General features: G+C 48.5%; 2 non-coding genes across 2 annotated transcripts; both read right to left on the reverse strand.

Annotated features, from left to right (window-relative positions):
- Positions 1 to 10,738: 10,738 nt before the first annotated feature.
- On the reverse strand, positions 10,739 to 10,821 carry TRNAL-UAA (transfer RNA leucine (anticodon UAA)). The gene has a single exon. It is a non-coding gene; the product is annotated as a tRNA-Leu (tRNA).
- A 2,114-nt stretch (positions 10,822 to 12,935) lies between these two features.
- TRNAL-UAA (transfer RNA leucine (anticodon UAA)) lies at positions 12,936 to 13,018 on the reverse strand. The gene has a single exon. It is a non-coding gene; the product is annotated as a tRNA-Leu (tRNA).
- Positions 13,019 to 15,087: the final 2,069 nt, after the last annotated feature.

The raw sequence follows: 15,087 nt of genomic DNA on the forward strand, positions 1-15,087 counted from the left end.
TCCGCTCTCACACCAAGGACGAGTCCAGAATAACACGCACCTTGAAGCGTGTTCCTGCTGGTAAAGTACTTCCTGGAGCGACCCGAGGGCCTCATGGGAAATGTAGTTTTCTTGCATTACGTAGGCGCAGCAAGTCGAGACCTGACAGTACGTCCCCCTCCCTAGCGCCTCCTAGGCCCAGGCCGCAAGGGAAACCTGCGGTGAAAAGAACGGATCGCCGCAGGAGCATGCACATTACCCTCTGGTTCCCATGAATCATCCTCAGCCGAGTAGCCCTTCCATTAGACCAGGTCCCACAAAACTCCCCTTCTCATCTTTGAGTCCTTGATGCTCTGGACCTCATATTGGAACCCAACATCACTGACCACAGGGGGAGGGGCATGCCTTCTAGCAGAGTGTGCAGGCTTCAACCGGTTACAGTGAAACACAGGATGTATCCGGAGCGTACCAGGCAGTTTCAATTTGAATGCCACCGGATTGACCTACTTCACAATGGTGTATGGTCCTATGTATCTGGGATGAAACACACTGCATAGTTTGAACTTGATGTTGCGGGTGGACAGCCACACTCTGTCCCCCACCTGGTACAATGGACCAATGACCCTATGTCGATCTTCCCATTTTTTGTACCCTTTCTTTGCATGTATCAGATGTATCCTGATTTTCCTGTGTATGTTATGGAGTTTCTGCATCTGCCCCATGACCGTAGGCTGTCGTGACACCTCCTCAGGTATGTGCACCAGAAGAATTCTTGCATCAAAACCGTAGGTAGCAAGGAAAGGCGAAGCACCCACCGAACAATGCCAAGCGTTGTTATATGCCACCTCGGCCATCCACAACATAGAAACCCATGAATCCTGGGCGTCCGTTGCGTAACATCGGAGATACTTTTTTAGGGTTTGGTTCAATCTCTCCGTCTGCTCATCGGTCTGGGGATGGAAACTGGTGGAGAGCGAGGAATGGATATGCAAAGCCTGACACCATACTTTCCAAAACCTTGCAACAAATTGTGGGCCCCTATCCGACACAATGACCTCGGGCACTCCGTGCAATCTGATAACATTAGTCAATAGCAATTGAGCAGTTTGACCTGCAGTAGGAAGGTTCACGCATGGGATGAAATGCCCCAACTTAGGGAAACTGTCTATGACTACTAGTTTGGCTCACTTACCCTGATCAGGGGGTAGTCCGGTAATGAAGTCTAGACTGATATTTTGCCAAGGTCTTCTCGGCGAAGGTAAGGGCATCAGAAAACCTTTTTCTTTCCAGTCAAATTTTTTGCTCGTGCACAAGCTTCACACTGTTCTATCCATTTGTTTACATCATATTTTTCTGTATGCCACCAGAAACGCCGTTGCAGGAGTTGTAATGTCTTGTTTACTCCCCGATGGCCAGCCAAGGGGGAATCATGACACCAAGCAAAACATTTTTTCTGCAGTGCTGTAGTAGGGAGATACAACCGATAGTTCTGAAACGGCAACCCTTGTTTTAATGTGCGATTGAGCCCCTTTGTTGCCCAAAGGATCCAAGCATTCTGATCCCTTGTTTTACGAATGGTCTCCAAGAAAGTATCTGCATGAATCACGCAGATCACCTTTCCTGGGTCCACAATTGCCACCTTAGCATCGTTGTTACCTTTTTCCTCAATCTGATCTTGTCGAGAGAGGGAGTCTGCTTTTAGATGGTCCCTCCCGGGCCGATAAGTAATGGTAAAATCGTACTCTGAGAAGAACAGCATCCATCTCATCTGTCTCTGTGTGAGATGCCTGGCGGTCTTCATAAACTGAAGATTTCTGTGATCTGTGAAGACTGTGACTGGAAACTTAGCCCCCCATAGATATTGCCTCCATTCTTGAAATGCCCTCTTTATAGCTAACATCTCTTTCTCAGCTATGGTGTAGTTCTTTTCAGATGGGCTCAGTTTTTTGGATAGATAAGCCACAGGGTGGAGTTGTCCTGTATCTTTATCTCTTTGGGACAGATTGGCCCCTATGGCTTCGTCAGAGGCATCGGCTTCCACTACATATGGGTACTCTGGTTTTGGATGGGCAAGGATCGGGGCTGTAGTAAAGGCGTTCTTTAAATATTCAAAGGCTTCCGCAGCTTCAGTGGACCACTGGAATTTAACTCCTTTCCCGAGCAGTTTAGTCAAAGGAACCGCCACCTGCGAGAACTGTAGTATAAACCGGCGGTAGTAGTTTGCAAAGCATAAGAAGCTCTGTACCTCCTTCACACAAGTGGGGGTAGACCATTCTTGCACAGCTCTTATTTTTCGTTCTGACATTTGTAAACCCTCCTGGCTTAACATAACACCCAGGAACTCAACCTTAGACACACTGAATTCGCATTTGCTTATCTTGCAAAACAACCGGTGTTCTCTTAGTTTCTGCAATACCTCCACGACGTGTCTGTGATGTACGGTGGTGTCCTCTGAGTATATTAGGATGTCGTCTATGTACACCACCGCACTGATGTCCACAAACTCTTTCAGAACATCATTCAAAAAATACTGGAATGCCGCCGGAGCATTACACAGACCGAACGACATTACAGTATATTCATATAAGCCATATCTGGTCTTGAAGGCGGTCTTCCATTCGTCCCCTTCGCGGACTCTGACCAAATGGTAAGCACCCCTTAGGTCCAGTCTAGTGAAAACCTTGGCGTACCTTACTTGGTCCAGCAAAACAGAGATAACGGGTAGAGGGTATCTGTTTCTGATTGTGTTTTTGTTCAGCATGCGGTAGTCCACGCAGGCTCTCAGGTCCCCATGAGCTTTTTTGATAAAAAAACAGGGGAGAAGTGGCAGGGGATCTAGATGGCCTGATGAATCCTATGTCCACATAATGGTCTAGGTACTCTTTTAGGTGTGCTGTTTCTGGGATGGACAACGCATATACCCGGCATGATGGTATGGTGGCCCCTTCTACTAAATCTATTCGACAATCGTAAAGCCTGTGCGGAGGAAGCTGCTCTGCCTTGCTTTCGCTGAAAACATCCTTATAACCCTGATACTCGACGGGCAACCTCACCTCTTTCTCCGCGGCGGTAGCCACCAATAAAGGAATTAGTAAAGGTGTTGGCAGTGATATATCATGCTCCTCCATATGTGCCTCGCATTCCGTTGATAAGAAGTGTACTGTCTTTTTCATCCAGTCAATGGAAGGGTTGTGATGACATAGCCAAGGCATCCCCAAAATCACCTCATACTGGGGGGCTTCTATGATATTTAGAGACAGTTCTTCCTTGTGCCTGCCTTCCTTTACTTCAACAGACAAAACCACCATCTCGGTTTGCTCTGTGATTAGACCCGAGATCAATGGTTTACCATCCACTGACAAGACTTCTTCAGCTGTTTCTCTAGGAACTCTGTCCAATGATAGTGACAACACCAACCCACTGTTAATAAAATTACCTGTGGCCCCAGAATCAATCATGACCATCATTTGATGGACCTGTAGTTGACACTCTAACCTCATGGGTAACAAGATATGCGACTCTGACTCAAGCAGGGCTAACACCGTTAGTGAAGGAACTTTCCAGGGCTGAACTTCACTCTTACGATCTTCAGTTATTCCGCTCACCTCGTCCTGTGTACTCAGCACCGTGGTGGCGACCCTTTTGTTCCTATTCCATCCCCCTCTGGTTTTAGGTTTGGAGGGACAATCTCTAACATAGGGACCCTTTTTGCCGCAGTACATGCACAACCCAGCCACCCTACGACTTTCTTTTTCTTCTCTGGTTAGTGGAGCCCTAACAGCCCCAATCTCCATGGGTTCTGAATTAGTCTCGGTGGAAGGCAGAGCCCTACGGGGAGTCCAATCGGTTCTAGAAGGGCCTCTATCCCATCTTCTCCTATCCCCTCCTCGGTCAACCATTCTTCCATCCAATCTTAATGTTAAGTTAACCATGTCAACACAAGTGGAAGGTTGGGGATCAATTTGGGCTATTACGTCCTTTAACCCATCCCTTAATCCTTGATAGAAGAGAGACATCCTCTTCTCTTCAGGCCATGAAGTCTCTGCAACCAATCTATTGAACTTGGTAAGATAAGTCACTAAATCACTTCTGCCCTGTCTTAATTCTAGCAGTTCCCTTTCTGCACTGAATGTAGTGGCCCGTCTATCGAACACCTTTTTGAACTCGGTACGGAATGCGGACCAGTCCGAAAGTATAGGATCGTCCTTTCTTACCAATGGCACTGCCCAGTTAGCAGCGTCACCCGTTAGGTAAGAAATGGCGAACGCCACGCGGGAATGATTGTTAGGGAATGAGGCTGGTTTACATGAGAAGTGAAGCAGGATTTGCGTTAGGAAAACCTGAGCCTTCTTTGGATCACCCGCATATCTCTCTGGACTAGCCAGAGGGATAGGTGGAGGGACGGTGACCTGAATCTGGGGTGAGGAGGCATCAAAGGGATTTCTGGACAACCTATCTACCTTTTCCCTTAAGGCAGCTGCTTCTGTTTTAGAGGAGGATAGCTCCCTTTGTACCAGAACTAGCGCCTGCATTACATCCTCCATGGTAGCCATTTCGAAACAACCGGATCGGGTAGAGTGTACTTTCTTGGGCGTGTTATTCTGTCAGGTTTTAACTCCACGTAATCCGGTCGTTGCACAAATGGCTCCACCTCCAAATGGCCCCAACACCCTGATTACAGTATACAAGGTGTTCGAGCCATTAGGTGAGGGAAAATAAGAGAAAGAAAAAAAAAGGGAAGGGAAAGGAAGGGGTCAGCAGGGAAGGGAAGGGAGTACCTGAAATGACAAAAAGACACCTTCATAAGCACCACTGTACACATAAAAGCTACTCTCATGAATTCTCGCTAATGTATCAGTGTACCTGCTTAAAGAAAAGAAAGATCTCTACTGTATTACTCTTCGCTCTCCACTGTTGTCTTTGGATTCCCTATTAGAAACATAACCAATACATTATGGCAACCATATATATTCTAAGGCTAAAAACCTTATTTCCCAGAACCTCCTAGAACATACCATAGAACAGAGAAGAGGACGTGAGGTAATTGGGGTTCGTAGAGGCAAATGAATGAAGAACTTAAACAGTCAACAAGCACACGCCAAGCGGGAAGGATAAGGACACTGCAGTGTGTAGGAGGAAAGAACCACAACACTACGCTCCCCAAATACCCAGTAGTAAGTTCTTCCAAATGCCATTAACCCTTTCCATGCGGCCACGATTCCCCTGGTGTGCTGTAAACAGCACGAACAGGGGCGGGCTGTGACGAACCCCAGCCGTCATCAGCACACGAGCACCGTAGTGCAGGACGGCTGGGGTTCGTCATCAGCATGGAAGGGGTTAACCAAAGGAAATCATAAACAAAGAAATAACACAGAAACGCGTAGTTGCGTCCACCACTGCGCTCTGCTCCCTTTAAAATGAATGTAGTAAAGAAAACACTGCAACGCGTAGGTAATTCACCACAGCGCTCCGCTTTTCTATTTGTAATCCCAGGTAACACTGTGCCAAAGATATTACACGGAAACGTGTAGTTTCGACCACCAACACGCTCCGCGTTTATAACCTTCTCTTATGCCCAGAGCAATTGAGGACTATCCTCCTCGTGAAATAAGAACACCAATGTGCACAGTGCAAAACACTCTGTGTGCAATAATGTTCCTCCTTATTGCAGACGAGTTCAAACAATGAGTAATTATCGCTGAACACTAAGCAGCCTGCTCCGGTGTTCCCGTAATCTTTGAAGTCTGCAGAATGACGGCAGACTTCCTCCACGCGACTAAGCCCAGCGCGCAAAAACACAAACAAAGCCCCAGGGTATTCCGACCTTGGAATCGTAGATATCACGGTTTAGCTTCCGCTTGGGAAAACTTTCAGAAGCCGGCGTGCAGAGCCTCCGCTCTCACACCAAGGACGAGTCCAGAATAACACGCACCTGGAAGCGTGTTCCTGCTGGTAAAGTACTTCCTGGATCGACCCGAGGGCCTCATCGGAAATGTAGTTTTCTTGCATTACGTCGGCGCAGCAAGTCGCGACCTGACAAAGTTCTAACACTGATTTTATGGCCAGCTCCCACCAGCACTCGAGGATGGGGGCTGGCAAAATAACTACTGGGGCCTCGGGGCTCCGCTCAGTCCCCAATAAGGAGCTGATTTGTGGGTTCTCGTTTGGGACTGTGGACACCAGATAAATGGCTGAAAAAAAGTGCAGCTGGCTCCCGCCTGCACCCCCGGGATGTATGCAAGTTGGGGTGCCAGCGAGGCCCTGGGTCTTTGGACTCCCTCGTGGTCCCCAACAGAATGACAATCTATTTTTGTCCCAGGTGGGACCGGGACAATCAAAAATGAATGTAAATGAAATAATAAATGAGTGACAAGAGCTATTCACACCTCCTGGCAAAATGCCACCCAGAATGCCTTTCGTAGGCTAATTTGCTTATCTTTTTTCTGCTTTGAGATGCTCCAATCTAGTCCGGGACACCTCCAACATGTTCCAAAAATCTGAAGACTGTAGGGAGTACAGTAGACCCCAAAAATCAGTTGTTACAATTAACCCTATTTTTCCTTGGGTGCATACAACTTCATCCCCAAGAACTATTCATGGTCTTGATAAGCTTTCCTGTAGCTGGAACGTTTGATCTTCTGATAAGGATTGCAGGGGGCCCTTGTGGTTGGTTTAATGGTTGCATTATGTGGGCAGAGGAGTGTAAAGGAAAGGCTATAAAATGTGTTTAATATTGTTGACAAAACCTATAAGCTTGTCTTCATATATTTATATGTTGATCCTTTGACAGTATCCTGATGCTGATCAGGTGCGTGTATGTATAGCCCTGTCTATGGTATTTTGGCGAATTGAATAGCCAGGTCTCTAGCTTTTTGCAGAATTCAAGATGAGTGGAGCAGGAGGCTCTGCTGTGGTGTCGAAGGCCGTTCCTCCCTTTAGGAGTGATGTAAGAGAACTCCTCCTGATCTAAATATGTGTATTCGTGGGATTTGTGCTCGTAAGAGTCAAGGGGAGCGGATGTGTTTGCGTGATTGGTGGAAGGAGATTGTTTAATATAGGTGGAGACTAAGTTGTGTAATGCCTTGAATGTGTGTGTGAGCAGTTTGACATTTGCATGTTTGTGTATCAGGATCTATTGGACATTGACTTTTACACCCCTTGAAAAAGTCAATAGCCTTGCTTTATATATTGATGTACTCTTGTCTTTGTATAATTATGTGATGACTCCTTGACAAAGCCTTTAGGTTTGCCTTGTATACTCATGTGGTTACCATTTTACAAATACAATAGGTTTGCCTTCATTTAATAGTGTGATGACTCTTTGACAAAGCAAATAAACTTGCTTTGCATATTTATGTGGTCCCCCCTTGGCAAAGCTAATACGCTTGCCTTGTATAATTCTGTGGTCACTCCTTGGCAAAAACAATAGGCTAGTCTTCATATAATGATGTGGTGACCCCTTGACAAAGCAATAGCCTTGCAATATATATTGATGTGCTTACCCTTTGAAAATGACATCCTTTACATTGGGATAAATGCTCTCGTTGCCTGGCAGTGTACAGGGGGATGGGTTCAGGTGCTCTATGTTGGCGTAAAGTGCTGTACCAGCTCACCAGAAAGTTAAATTGCTGGAAAACCCTGCTGTGATGCATACATTTATTTATTTATTTTATGCGATTTTTAAAGCGCGCAAATACCCTTGCGGGTCTCTCGGCGCTGGCGTTACAGAACTCTCTCTTGAGATAAAAGGTGAATTACGATGAAAACAACCATGTTTTGAGATTCTTTCTAAAGTTTAGAAGAGTGGGGGCGGTTTTGATGTGGAATGGTAATGTGTTCCACAATTTGGCTGTTGCTATAGTAAAGCATCTATCTCCCCAGTTGGTCTTTCTTGTCCGTGGAACCTTCAGCAGATGGGCTGATGATGATCGTAAGGTTCTAGAATGTTCAAGCGGGCAGAGAGCTTTTTTTAGGAACTGTGGGCCAGGATTATTGATAGCTTTGTAGGCTATGCATAAAGCCTTAAATTTAATCCGACTCCTAATAGGGAGCCAATGCAGCTCTCTAATGTAGGGGGATGTAGATGTGAATTTGGGGATGGTTAATAGAATTCTGGCCGCGGCGTTTTGCACCGTCTGTAATCTGTTGAGGACCTTATCTTGAGCATTCAGAAGGAGGGCGTTGCAGTAGTCTGTTCTCGAGAACACCAAGGTGCTGATTAGGGTTTTGCCCGCGGACGGCGGTAAGTATGGGAGTAGTTTTTTAATCCTTTTTAGAATATAGAAGGAAGAAGATACCACCGAGTTGGCATGTTGTAGGAAAGTCATCTTGTTGTCAAATATGACTCCCAGATTACGTACCTTGACTACCGGTTGGGGGGGCGCTCCCATCTGGGATGGCCACCACTGAGGGGACCAGACAGGCTGCAAGTTCCCGAATGTCATCACCTCTGTCTTATCAGAGTTTAATTTTTGACAGTTAGATGACATCCAGGAACTTATTGCCTTCATTCCCTCTTGGAAGTTGGCTGCGACTGAAGTACCATCGTTGTGTACCGATAACACTAGTTGGGTGTCATCCGCATACGTTGTTAGGGTAATTCCGTAGGATTTTATCACCCTCGCTAAGTCCGAAACATAGATGTTAAAAAGCGTCGGACTTAGCGAGGAGCCCTGTGGTACTCCGCAAGGGAGAGAAAAGGTCTGGGAGGTGTAGTTACCCATCTTAACTGTCTGAGGACGGTTGGCCAAGAATGAGGCAAGGAGTTCTTTGGCTTTGCCTCTTATTCCTAAAGCCGAGACATGGTCGATCAAGATGACATGATCGACCGTGTCAAAAGCAGCGGAGAGATCCAAAAGTATTAGAACCGCAGATCCTCCCTTGTCCATCGTGGTTCTTATTTCATCTGCTGCTTTGAGTAGTGCTGTCTCCGTTCCGTGACCTTGTCTGAACCCAAATTGGGTGTCGTCAAGTAGGTCGTTGTCATTGATGAATTTCGAGAGTTGTGTGTTCATGATTTTTTCGAAAATCTTTGCTGGGAAGGGGAGACAGGCAATAGGTCTGTAGCTGGCAGGAAGAAGAGGGTCCAGTGTGGGCTTTTTTTAAAGTGGCTTAGTGATAGCCTTCTTCCAAACGGATGGATAGGTACCTTTTAGAAACATTGCATTACAGATTGTTGATAAAGCAGGAGAGATAGCTTCTGGGATGAGATTCAGGATAGCAGGAGGGCACTTTGGAGCATTCTTCTCCTTTGCACTCTTGAATCGCTTAAGCGCAATGTATTCTTCCAGCAAGCTGAATAACGAGACAGGTGTGAGAAGGTGTACCAGCTGTCTGTGCGCCATCAGCAGCCACTAGGTGTCCCTCTTGTGTTTACCCGGGGATCCTGATCGTGCAGGAATGTATCAATTCAGTAGCAAGGGGGAGAGGATGGCCTGTGCCTGGAAGTGACAGACAGTCTGGTGGCATCATGAGGATTAAGTTCCGATTCATATATGCTGTAGAATAAAATATGTTTACAGCCCCCATGAGCTTTGTCACTCGGAGAGCAGTGTATGAACTTTTTCTGCACAGCACTGGGCTCCCTGGTGGTCTAGTGGTTAGGATTCGGCGCTCTCACCGCCGCGGCCCTCGTTCGATTCCTGGTCAGGTAAAAGTCCCTCTTCTGTCCTTGAAAAGCTTTCCTTCCCTTAGGTCAGGGCTTCTCAAAATGAAGTTGCTTTTCTGACTCACAATTTGCCTAGCATCACACAGTATCGCTCAAAATATGATTTTCGCAAGGTTCCTTTAGAGCTGCTTCCCACGGTGGGAGGCAAGGCTCTTGAGCAAGTGAGATCCTGTATTCCGAGGCGCGCTTCCTTTTGTAGGCTTCTGACCCCATGGCCTGTGGCAGGTAGTCCTCCTTTGACTGGGCCGCAGGCTTTGTCTCCAAATGGCGTCCTGGACCCACTGCAACCCACCTGTGTGCTAAAACGGAAGTCTGTCTCTGGGTAAGAAAAAGCTGAGCTGCACGTACGGAAAGCGGCAGAGGCCAGAGGCAGGGAGGGTGTGACAAGGACTGCCTGATTTGCATAGTGACCTGTTGCATCTTGGGAATGTACAGGCTTTGGAGCTTAACAGGTACTGCAGGTGTCCGCCTGGCCTGAGAGATGCCTGTCTGGTGCTCCCCTCAGGACGGACGGTGCCTTCCGTTCAAGCATGGAGGGTGAGGGACATGGGTTACCCTCATATACAGGCGTGTGGGCATGGGCAGGATGGGTTGTGGGGGACCCGTCAGGGCATTGCCTGTTTGGAAACCCGTTCGGAAGGCGAGAGGAGGCGGGGCAGGAAACTCTGCTCAATTTTTTCCCCAGAGGCCTGGGGAGAAGCCTTTGCATGTTTGAGCCAGCCGGGCCTACATCAGCAGATCCTGCTCCACTGGAGAGGGAGAGCCTGTAGGCGTAAATCCAAAAAAGGGGAGAAATCTGCAAGAGGTTAACAAATTCTAGGGGCAGACCCATGTTGCTCAGGAAGCAAGAAGTTTCTCCTGCTCCCTATAGTGGAAAAAGACATAGGAGGTGTATTTCTCTAGGCAGGGGCTCTGCGTAGATGGCACTTCATTGCTCTGGGAAGCATCCATGCTGGTAGAAGAGTAGCAGCAGACTCCACACCTGAGGCTTGAATGGGGACCGTTGGGGAGGGGCAGTGGGAGGCCGAGGAGGGCGGAGGAAAATGCTTTTCAAAAGCATCTGCACGTTCCTACAAACCTGCTGAAAACCCATACCAGGAATGGGGCTCGAACCCATGCGGACAAACGTCCATTGGATCTTAAGTCCAACGCCTTAACCACTCAGCCACCCTGGTGAGACCCAAGGATTTACTTTCTTCAACTCCCTTTTTATGTTTGCTGCTGTAGCACCAGCTGTCCAGCAAGAGGTGATTGCAGAGTTAAAAGGCTTTTGCAGGAGGTTAAAAGTAATTGCTTATAACAAACACACTGTGTTACACCTAACTTTCTCCCACTCAGACTTTACCGTTAATCTTTATATTGGAGTTAGCTTAGTCACAATAAGGGGATGAGCAAGGCAGGCACACTAGAGCATCTCCTCCCTGGTGGCCTAGTGGCTAGGATTCAGCGCTTTCACCGCCGCGGCCCGGGTTCGATTCCCAGTCAGCGAAGATCCCTCTGATGCGTAGATTGCTTAATTTGTCTGCGTATCTTTTTTAAATGAAGGTCCTTAAAAAGGCACCCCTCCCAATAGATGAAAGCAGAGGAATGGGGCTGGGTCTCCTGTGCCCCAGGTTGCTTTGCCCCCATTGACCTAAGCCACCTTCGTGCGCACGCAGTGCCTCACCCAGTCAGGTGCTCTTTGTTGGCGTAAAGTGCAGTACCAGCTCAACAGAAAGGTAAATTGCTGGAAAACCCTGCTGTGATGCATACATCTACTTTGGAGCACTCTTCTCCTTTGCACTCTTGAATCGCTTAAGCGCAATGTATTCTTCCAGCAAGCTGAATAACGAGATAGGTGAGAGAAGGTGTACCAGCTGTCTGTGCGCCATCAGCAGCCACTAGGTGTCCCTCTTGTGTTTTCCCGGGGATCATGATTGTGCAGGAATTTATCAATTCAGTAGCAAGGGGGAGAGGATGACCTGTGCCTGGAAGTGACAGACAGTCTGGTAGCATCATGAGGATTAAGTTCCGATTCATATTTGCTGTAGAGTAAAATATGTTTTCAGCCCCCATGAGCTTTGTCACTCAGAGAGCAGTGTATGAACTTTTGCTGCAGGGCTCTGGGCTCCCAGGTGGTCTAGTGGTTAGGATTCGGAGCTCTCACCGCCGCGGCCTGGGTTCGATTCCTGGTCAGGGAAAAGTCCATCTTCTGCCCTTGAAGGTTTTCCTTCCCGTAGGTCAGGGCTTCTCAAAATGAAGTTGCTTTTCTGACTTACAATTTGCCTAGCATGACGCAGTATCGCTCAAAATATGATTTTCGCAAGGTTCCTTTAGAGCTGCTTTCCACGGTGGGAGGCAAGGCTCTTGAGCAAGTGAGATCCTGTATTCCGAGGCGCGCTTCCTTTTGTAGGCTTCTGACCCCATGGGGTGTGGCAGGTAATACTCCTTTGACTGGGCCTCAGGCATTATCTCTAAATGGCGTCCTGGACCCACTGCAACCCACCTGTTTGCTAAAACTGAAGTCTGGCTCTGGGTGAGAAAAAGCTGAGCTGCACATACGGAAAGCGGCAGAGGCCAGAGGCAGGGAGGGTGTGGCAAGGGCTGCCTGATTTGCATAGTGACCTGTTGCATCTTGGGAATGTACAGGCTTTGGAGCTTAACAGGTACTGCAGGTGTCTGCCTGGCCTGAGAGATGCCTGTCTGGTGCTCCCCTCAGGACAGACAGTGCCTTCTGTTCGAGCATGGAGGGTGAGGGACATGGGTCACCCTCATATACAGGGGTGTGGGCATGGGCAGGATAGGTTGTGGGGGACCCGTCTGGGCATTGCCCGTTTGGAAGCCCGTTCGGAAGGCGAGAGGAGGCGGGGCAGGAAACTCTGCTCAATTTTTTCCCCTGAGGCCTGTGGAGAAGCCTTTGCACGTTTGAGCCAGCCGAGCCTGCATCAGCAGATCTTGCTCCACTGGCAAGGGAGAGCCTGTAGGGGTAAATCAAAAAAAGGGGAGAAATCTGCAAGACCCGGGTTAACAAATTCTAGGGGCAGACCCATGTTGCCCAGGAAGCAATCAGTTTCTCCTGCTCCCTACAGTGGAAAAAGACATAGGAGGTGCATTTCTCTAGGCAGGGGCTCTGTGTAGATGGCACTTCATTGCTCTGGGAAGCATCCATGCTGGTAGAAGAGTAGCAGCAGACCCCACACCTGAGGCTTGAATGGGGACTGTTGGGGAGGGGAAGTGGGAGGCGGAGGAGGGCAGAGGAAAATGCTTTTCTAAAGCATCTGCAGGTTCCTACAAACCTGCTGAAAACCCATACCAGGAATGGGGCTCGAACCCATGTGGACAAACGTCCATTGGATCTTAAGTCCAGCACCTTAACCACTCGGCCACCCTGGTGAGACCCATGGGTTTACTTTCTTCAACTCCCTTTTTATGCTTGCTGCTGTAGCACCTGCTGTCCAGCAAGAGGTGATTGCAGAGTTAAAAGGTTTTTGCAGGAAGTTAAAGGCAATTGCTTATAACAAACACACTGTGTGACCTGTAACTTTCTCCCACTCGGACTTTACCGTTAATCTTTACATTGGAGTTAGCTTAGTCACAATAAGGGGGTGAGCAAGGCAGGAACACAAGAGCCTCTCCTCCCAGGTGGTCTAGTGGCTAGGATTTGGCACTTTCACTACCGCGGCCTGGGTTCGATTCCCGGTCAGGGAAGATCCCTCTAAAGCATAGATTGCTTAATTTGTCTGTGTATCTTTTTTAAAAGAAGGTCTTTAAAAAGGCACCCCTCCCAATATATGAAAGCGGAGGAATGGGGCTTGTTCTCCTGTACCCCAGGTTGCTTTGCCCCCATTGACCTAAGCCACCTTTGTGCGCACGCAGTCCCCCACCCAGTCAGGTGCTGTATGTTGGCGTGAAGTGCAGTACCAGCTCAACAGAAAGGTAAATTGCTGGAAAACCCTGCTGTGTTGCATACATCTACTTTGGAGCACTCTTCACCTTTGCACTCTTGAATCGCTTAAGCGCAATGTATTCTTCCAGCAAGCTGAATAACGAGACAGGTGAGAGAAGGTGTACCAGCTGTCTGTGCGCCATCAGCAGCCTCTAGGTGTCCCTCTTGTGTTTTCCCGGGGATCCTGATTGTGCAGGAATTTTTCAATTCAGTAGCAAGGGGGAGAGGATGACCTGTGCCTGGAAGTGACAGACAGTCTGGTGGCATCATGAGGTTTAAGTTCCGATTCATATTTGCTGTAGAGTAAAATATGTTTTCAGCCCCCATGAGCTTTGTCACTTGGAGAGCAGTGTATGAAATTTTGCAGCACTTCTCTGGGCTCCCTGGTGGTCTAGTGGTTAGGATTGGGCACTCTCAACGCCGCGGCCTGGGTTCGATTCCCGGTTAGGGAATAGTCCCTCTTCTGCCTTTGAAGGTTTTCCTTCCCGTAGGTCAGGGCTTCTCAAAATTAGGTTGCATTTCTGACTCACAATTTGCCTAGCATGACGCAGTATCGCTCAAAATATGATGATCGCAAGGTTCCTTTAGAGCTGCTTTCCACAGTGGGAGGCAAGGCTCTTGAGCAAGTGAGATCCTGTATTCCGAGGTGTGCTTCCTTTTGTAGGCTTCTGACCCCATGGCGTGTGGCAGGTAGTCCTCCTTTGACTGGGCCGCAGGCTTTGTCTCCAAATGGTGTCCTGGACCCACTGCCATCCACCTGTTTGCTAAAACGGAAGTCTGGCTCTGGGTAAGAAAAAGCTGAGCTGCACGTACGTAAAGCGGCTAGGCCAGAGGCAGGGAGGGTGTTGCAAGGGTTGCCTGAGTTGCATAGTGACCTGCTGCATCTTGGGAATGTACAGGCTTTGGAGCTTAACAGGTACTGCAGGTGTCTGCCTGGCCTGAGAGATGCCTGTCTGGTGCTCTCCTCAGGACAGACAGTGCCTTCCTTTCGAGCATGGAGGGTGAGGGACATGGGTCACCCTTATATACAGGGGTGTGGGCACGGGCAGGATAGGTTGTGGGGGACCCGTCAGGGCATTGCCCGTTTGGAAGCCTGTTCAGAAGGCGAGAGGAGGCGGGGCCGGAAACTCTGCTCAATTTCTTTCCCAGAGGCCTATAGAGAAGCCTTTGCACGTTTGAGCCAGCGGGGCCTGCATCAACAGATCCTGCTCCACTGGGAAGGGAGAGCCTGTAGGCGTAGATCAAAAAAGGGGAGAAATCTGCAAGAGCCGGGTTAACAAATTCTAGCGGCAGACCCATGTTGCCCAGGAAGCAAGAAGTTTCTCCTGCTCCCTATAGTGGAAAAAGACATAGGAGGTGTATTTCTCTAGGCAGGGGCGCTGCGTAGATGGCACTGCATTGTTCTAGGAAGCATCCATGCTGGTAGAAGAGTAGCAGCAGACCCCACACCTGACGCTTGAATGGGGACCGTTGGGGAGGGGCAGTGGGAGGCCGAGGAAAATGCTTTTCAAAAGCA

The sequence above is a fragment of the Lissotriton vulgaris genome, chromosome 4_1 (genome assembly GCF_964263255.1).
Source record: "Lissotriton vulgaris chromosome 4_1, aLisVul1.2, whole genome shotgun sequence".
NCBI classification, from domain to species: domain Eukaryota; kingdom Metazoa; phylum Chordata; class Amphibia; order Caudata; family Salamandridae; genus Lissotriton; species Lissotriton vulgaris.